At 45.0% G+C, this 7,625-nt stretch overlaps 2 pseudogenes; one reads left to right on the top strand and one right to left on the bottom strand.

Moving 5' to 3' along the window:
* Positions 1–332: 332 nt before the first annotated feature.
* On the top strand, positions 333–888 carry LOC147982928 (uncharacterized; annotated as a pseudogene).
* A 3,523-nt stretch (positions 889–4,411) lies between these two features.
* On the bottom strand, positions 4,412–4,888 carry LOC147982927 (cell number regulator 13-like; annotated as a pseudogene).
* Between the last annotated feature and the right edge of the window lie 2,737 nt (positions 4,889–7,625).

Raw genomic sequence — 7,625 nt, 5'->3', positions numbered from 1 at the left:
CCCTTGTTGGAGTATTTGCCCATACGCCTAAGAGCATCTCCAACAGTGGCGACAAGAGACGCGCGCGTGGTGAACTATCACTTTAGCGCGCGCGGGACGTTTTGGCGCGCTCCAGCGGCGACGGGAAACTAGCGCCTGCAGAAAACGATTGCGCGCGCAGGAAAATACGGCAACGCGCGCGCAAGATTTGGCCCACCGCTTCGAGCGCGCCTATAAATTGCGGCGCTCGCCACAAGGCCTCCACACTGTCGTGCGCGCTCTCCCCGCTATCCTGCCGCTCACACTCTACCGCTTCCTCGCCGCCTCCTCGCCCCCGCCACCACCGCGCCACCATGCCTCCGCGCCGCCGTGGATCGTCTGGCTACCGCGGCGTCCGCGAGCACCCTGGCGGCACCTACTATGCCGAGATCCGGTCCGGCGACGTCCGGCTCTGCATCGGCACGTTCGGGACGGCACACGAGGCCGCCCACGCGTACGACACAGCGGCGTGGCCTAGAGAGGCCGCCGGCGCAGATGAACTTCCACGACATCTTCACGCGCGAGCAGGCACACAACGTCGCCCCTCCGCCTTGTCTTATCATGGACCAGGACAGTGCGGAGCCACTCCGCCTCGTTGCCGAGGAGGACGAGCGAGCCATGGCGGAGTGGCGCCGACACCACCCGGAGGACGTCGCGGCGGAGCATGCCTTCTGGGCGGAAAGGATGGCAAAGTGCCGCGCGGAGCAGTTGGAGAGACGTCGGCGGAAGGCCCTGGCAATATTGCAGTGCGATATCGTTGAGGCAGGTGGGGTGTCGATCTTTGAGGATAATGATCCTCGCTGGGAGGACATGTGGATCAATACCTCGGACAACACCAGTCCGGATGAGGATGAGGACGACTCGGAGTAGGTTGTAGTTACACCATAGTTCATCTAATTGCACCGTAGTATGTAGTTGAACTGTAGTTTTATCTATCTATGTATTGTTTATCGGTCTATGCTATGATCTATGTAAAATATCTATGTATCGTTTTTATTATTTATGAAATATGTATCATTTTTATTTAAAAAATATGTAAGCAATGTTTCGTGCGATAGCGCGCCCGCTGCATTTTAGCGCGCCTGCTGGAGCTACACGCTTGCACTAAATTTTAGCGCGGCTGTTTGAGCCAGTGCTGCCCGCCGCGCTTTCCAGGCGATGGGCGCGCTGCAAAATACTTCCTCCGTCCTAAAATAAGTGTCTTAACCTTAGTACAATTTTATAGTAAAGTTAGTACAAAATTGAGACACTTATTTTAGGACAAACGGAATATTTTTTAGCGCGCGGCGCGTTCGGCTGCTGTTGAAGATGCTCTAAACGGTGAAGAAATAGAAAAAGAAGTTGTACCTCTCTTTTCTTCATATAAAATTCCCACTTGTGGGGCATCTGTTTAAGATAATGCAGCATCTGAAAAATAGACAAACGGACAGGAAAAGTCATCGGGCACCCGAACAATGCTAAAGGCGGCCGCGCCATGAAAATACCCAAACACGCACGTGCAAGAGACCAAACAGTAGAGAGCAAGAGCAGACAAGCCAAGCCACACCAACACCGGTGCCACTGCCATTGCCACCGTTTAGCTAAGCTAAGCTAATGTCATGGCTTTGAAGGAGCTGCAAGCTGTGGCCGCCGTCCCGGCTCTGGTGGCCGGCGCCAGTGTCGAACACGGCTTCGAGTTTCACGAGGCCAATGTTGACGCCATCCAGCTCGGATTCAGCAACGGGACTCTGACCTCGACGGCGCTCGTCCAGTTCTATCTGGACCAGATCGGCCGCCTCAACCCGCTGCTGCACGCCGTCATCAAGGACAATCCTAGTACAATCGAGAATTTATGGTTTGTGATAATTAAGCCTGGAAATCCTACACTACAAGTCTTCGTTAGGATATTTAATTTGTTGGACTTGTGTACTATCAAAAACTATATCATGAATTCATGATATGTAAACACAAACACATATAAGCACACTTACATCTCAGTGGCACAACCTAAAGTAGATGAACGTGATACTATCACATTTATTATTTGAATAGATTTTAACATTATTCATTTTGGTGAAATGTACAATATTGTTTTCTTCAAAAAGTAGCGTGGTTTTAGTGACAAATCAAAGTCGACCATAACACTTTTGAATTTATAATGACCGTAATTGAATTATGAAATTTATATGTGTTTCATGTTGCTAGATGGGGGGGGGGGGGGTATGGCTGCAGGATGTATCAACGAAAAAATGTTAAGGTTTTCGTGATATAAATAATGCTTTATGAGTAAATAAAAATGATTAGTATAAATATGTCGTACATCATGGATAATATTTACCGTATAAAATAACAGGTGAACATGAAGTGCTTCTTGGCGGCGCTCCTGCGCGAGTTTGAGTGGGCGCCGCCCACTGGCACATTCGCCATTGACCTCACGGAGCTGAATTCCTTCTTCAAGGTGATGAAGAAGCCGCTTTCCGCACGTGTGACGTGACGCACCAAATCCATGTAAAGATCTCATGAAATATGCATGATATGTGTAGAATAAAAAGTTAAAAACCCATATGATATAAATGTTATGAGTGGCGGGCACCTTCCACTGCGACGAACTGCCACTGCTAGTCTATTCTGCGGTAGTGGCAACATAAAGAAAAAACAATAACAGAGTATTTTTGAATCATAAAAACAACTAGTGATGTATTTTATTTCAAATTGAGGAGATGTAGGTACTTATATATCTAAAATACAAGATATTCATCTTTATTGAAACTTTGGTTAAAGTTTGTGGAGAATACAAGTAAGAGAAAAAAAATAGGTTGCCTGAGAGATTGAGTCGGCATATCTTGAGATTGACACATAAAATGTCAATCATCGAAAAATGAAGTACATACCTTAATGTGGTATATACTGTATCAAAAAAGGACGGTACATACCCTTTTTTTTAAAATAATGTTTATACTCCTTAAAACAGTCAGTATGTGCTCCTTATAAAAATGTAGACATACTGCTTAGAACCTTAGTATATATATACTACTCACAAAAAAAATACTCACTCAAAAACTAATTATGTATGTACTCTTTCAATACAAATTCAGTATATACTCCGTTCAAAAATCTATTTATACCCCCCTCAAAGAAATCAGTATTATATATGCAGTTTATACTGTTTAAAAAATGTCAGTGTATACTCCACTAGAAAATGCGGATGTAGGATATACTCTTCTGTTTCTGATATACCCAATCATTTTTTTCCGGGTGATATACCTAATCGTTAATTGCGTAATTCTACTGACTGCTTCAAATGTATGTCATCTAATCCTTTTTACCGATGCAAATATACCTAAGGTATATGCAAAACATGGCGTCCAGGATAAGCCTCCAATTATTATTTTTTAGTTAAGGCACCGGTTGCATGCCCTTGCTTATAGGTAGTAATTATGCATGCATAACCAACTTCTTGTACGGGTGTGCTCAACGGATATCCCTCTAGCTAGCTTATCCACTAGGGAGTACATACTCTTGGGAGTATAAAAGAGGAGTCCTATATATATGATCGGTTCTACGAGAAATTTTATGTATATATATGCATAACATGTACAATATGTAGTATCGTAAAATACCAGCAAATGAAAAAGAATTAAATGAAAAACACAAAATTAAAGGAAAAAGAAATCATAAACCCGAAACCCACTAAACCTATTAGTACCGGTTTTGTGTTACCAACCGGTACTAAAGGTCTCTCCGCCACCGGCGCTGGCTCATGCCACGTGGTGGCCCTTTAGTGGCGGTTCGTGTTGAACCGGTACTAAAGGGGGGGAGGGGGTGGGAGGAGGGGAAGCTTTTAGTGCCGGTTATAGAACCGGCACTAAATGGCCTTACAAACCGGTGATAAAGCCCGGTTCTGCACTAGTGATGGGACGGCTGTGCTCCTCCTAGCCGCTGAAGACCGACTAGGCGGCAAGGACTTGGGGGGCAGCTCATGATACGTGCTCCGGCAACACAACCTGTAGCAGTGCGAGAGAGAAGTTCGGGGGAGGAAGGGAGGGGCGGCGTCGTGAGCACGCACGGGGGAAAGGGGTGGGTTGGCTGTTTTGTTCTTTTATGAAGGAGTTTTTGGCAAAACAAAACTTCTAATGACATCCAGCCCGAACCGTTAAGCCAGGTTATAAAAAATGGACTCCCCATGTCATAATTGTGTTTACTACAGCCTAAGCCGCCAAACAGTGTTTTTTTTGCAAAAGATTAAGCTTAGAATGAGTGTTTTCTCATAGAAATTTGTAGAAGAGTGTTTTCTGCATATCTAGGCCTCAATGTAGTAGTTTTGTACAATTCACTCCAAATGAGTAGTGACAAGTACCGTCGACCACGGATCACACATATCAATTTCTGCATCATCTGCATGATCAATTTGTATTCAAGTTGTACATACCTGTAGTTGTGGAAGTGAGGACGGTTCTACTACGTTCGAATCCTCTCGTACAAGGATACTGTAGGTTAGTCCAAGGCGACGTGTTATGTCAATGCGGCTGATCACGGGGAAGAGGATGAGATAGGAGTCAATCCTGCTATGCACGGCCCGGAACTTTTCGGCCTGCCTCCCGGCCATGACGAACTGGTACGCGGCTCTCCTGCCTTGGCAGGACATGACGAGCTCTTGGGCATCCCGAAGTGTGTCGCCCAGCTCAGCCAGCGGCCGAGCCGCCTCTAGTTACTGCACGTGAGGCAGCAGCTGGGCGATCATAAGGACCCGACGCACGAGCTGCTCACACTCGGACCTATTCTGCCGAGCTGTTAGCGCAGCCTGCACAATCATAGAGATGAGCCCGCCGACGTCTGTGCCAACCAGCTGCGCCACCGTCGCGGCTTGACCTAGCCTAGTCCACGGAGCCATCGCAGGCACCAGGTAATTAGCTTACCTGCACACAAGGGCGAGACTCGGAATGATGGTGTGGCTGCCTTTGATTAAGCTATAAGATAGTACATCATATAGAGAGTTTCCGCGGTGCTTTCTTGATGTGGTTTGCGGGGGGTGATGATGGCTTGTGGGAAACTCCCCGGAATTTTGAAAAATGTATACGAAGGTGACAAAAAAGTTCACGAAATTGAAAAAAAATTAATCGATTTGGAAAAAAGGTAAGGAATTGGACAAAAAAAATAAAAAAATTGAAAAAGTTCATGAAATTGAAAAAGTTTCATTGATTTGAAAAAGTTCATGAATTTAACAAAAAGTTTACCAATTGTTAAAAGTTTGGGAAATTGAAAAGCATTCATTCATTTAAAACAAATTTCACGGATTCAAAAGATAAGTTCACGGATAGGAAAAAGAAATAAAGAAAAATAGAAAACGAATAAAACCGAAGAACAAAAAGGAAGGAAACAAGACTGAGAAGATGCACAACAAGAAGGACAAGAGAAGTAACTAGGCACAATAACTGAGTTGTCCTCATTCGTTGTAGCTGATAGGAATAAACGAAGAGCTTGGCAGTTCAAATGCTAGCACACGCACCTATTTCCTTACGGAGGTGGAAGGAACTAAAACGGCGAAAGAGGAACAACTTCATCACCCGGCTCCGGATCCCAGCGAGTGCGCTGTGTTGAAACCACGGTTTTGTATTTCATTTTACAAAATAAACGGCTCCTGAACGAAATTGGCAAAATTCAGATTTTCGGATTTTTTTTTCAGAAAATTCCGGACGAGAAGCACCATCCAAAATTTGAATTCTTGAACGAAAATCGAGAGAGCTTTGAACAAAAAAATGAACGGAATTGTGCCAAAAATGGAAATCCTACAGCCACGAGAACAAAACACATCCAAGTTGAACCAGCAACGATCCATTGATTGACTATACACACACGAATCAGAAACTGCTCAAGTTGGCAGAAATCAGAGTCTCGCGCTGCCCAAGCAGGCGCACCTGCTGCGCCATCTGGTTTAGTTCCGGCCGCCCGGACATGCGCGCCCGCGCCCAGCCAACAGTGTACCGTGCCATGGAAGAGGCCGATCACATCAGGCACGACGAGGATGGGATACAGGATGAGACGCCGGCGTGTGGACGATGGGATCCAGGACGCGATGATGGCGTGAGTACAATGGGCGCGAGGACAACGCCGTCGCGCACAGAGAAGAGTTGAGGAATTAGATTTTTTTTCTCGAGTTTGAAACTCAGTTTCAGCCTTCTATATCACTAGAAGAGCCATGCAGGTTGCACCAAAAATTCAAATACGGCCGAAATGCTTGGGCCGGCACACAAATCTATCGGGTCTGGATGAGATGGATGGATTTCATCTGAAATTATTATTTTTACTTGCCAAATCCAAAACTCCGGTTGAAACCGCGTTGTGGTTGCAGTTTGCTCGGACGAAGACTTCCAGGAAACTGCTCGGAAGGTGAAGGGGACGCGCTTGAGTTTGATGAACGCTTATCATGAACTCCACAAAGAATCTCTTTTTCGCTGTGGTTGCAATTCAAATGAAACGCAACCTACTGCAGAAAGTATAGAAAAGAGATAGACGCCAACGGCTGATTGAGACTCACTTTTTCTTTTTTTGTTGCTGAAGTATGAACTGTATATTCGATTGGAGATTTTTTTTTTTGAGATCCGATTGGAGATGGTCTTCTTATTGGCTAGAGATGTCGACGATCGCATGGGATCCTCCAACACAGCCAATTTTATATTTTTAGAGCAAAAGGGCTCCCGCCCCGGTTCCATTGCAATAACGAAACCAAAACAGTGTCAGCACATACACGACGCGCGGGGGAAAACAGCCAACACGCTGCCCCAGCAAAAGTCAAGGAGTCTACCCCCCTGTCTAACATCTCATGAATTATGACTATCCTCAACAAACAGCATATGTTAGCAGCCAATTTTATATGTTCCTCGATTGCAGTCATCTAACGTTATTTGTTTGTCATCTAACGTTATCTGTTTATCAATACAATTTTTTTGTTTATTTCTCTGGTGCAATCAACGAGACGTATACTGTTTACCTGGCCGGCCGCCTGTCGCCACCGCTTGACGGGATCCAAATCGGCGAAGAGGAACAACACCATCGTCTCCTTCCATCTTTCTCCAGGCTAGTGTTAGTAATATCGCTTCTTTCTCTATCTCTCTCTTATCTTTTCTTTTTCATGAATTATAAAAAGTGCATACGCACTAATTAGCGAAACTGAACGGCCAGGCTCTCACACATGCATGCATGCAGTGTTGTGGTCTAAAATTTTGTCTTTATGCATGACGTAGAAGATAGTAATGACATATTCATGTGAGCAAGAGACTCCTTGTCTGATGGGTGTGCATGTGCGCTTATTTTGGGTTTTCAAATTTTTGAAAACCCATATCTTTTAAATCGTGCATCCAAATTCAGATCCGTCTTCACCGTTGGATTCCTCGCGACGAGATCTTTGAAACTAGATCCCACATGAGTATGTTTTGACGAAAAAAATTGATGCCAACTTTGGTGCTATATGATGCAACTTTAGTACTGCATTATGCAACTATTTTAGCTGCGTTTGAACTTTAGTTTGGAAGTATTATGAACCATCTTTCGGCTAACCTAGCCTCCTCAGTCCCTCCGTACCAACAAGGGGTAGTACATGAATATTGACCTGTTGTCCATACGCCTTTCGG

Source organism: Triticum urartu, chromosome 2A (genome assembly GCF_056163025.1).
Source record: "Triticum urartu cultivar PI428250 chromosome 2A, HENAU_Tu73, whole genome shotgun sequence".
Classification (NCBI taxonomy): domain Eukaryota; kingdom Viridiplantae; phylum Streptophyta; class Magnoliopsida; order Poales; family Poaceae; genus Triticum; species Triticum urartu.
Note: the sequence above shows the minus strand (reverse complement) of the source record. Positions and strands in the feature narration are given on the sequence as shown.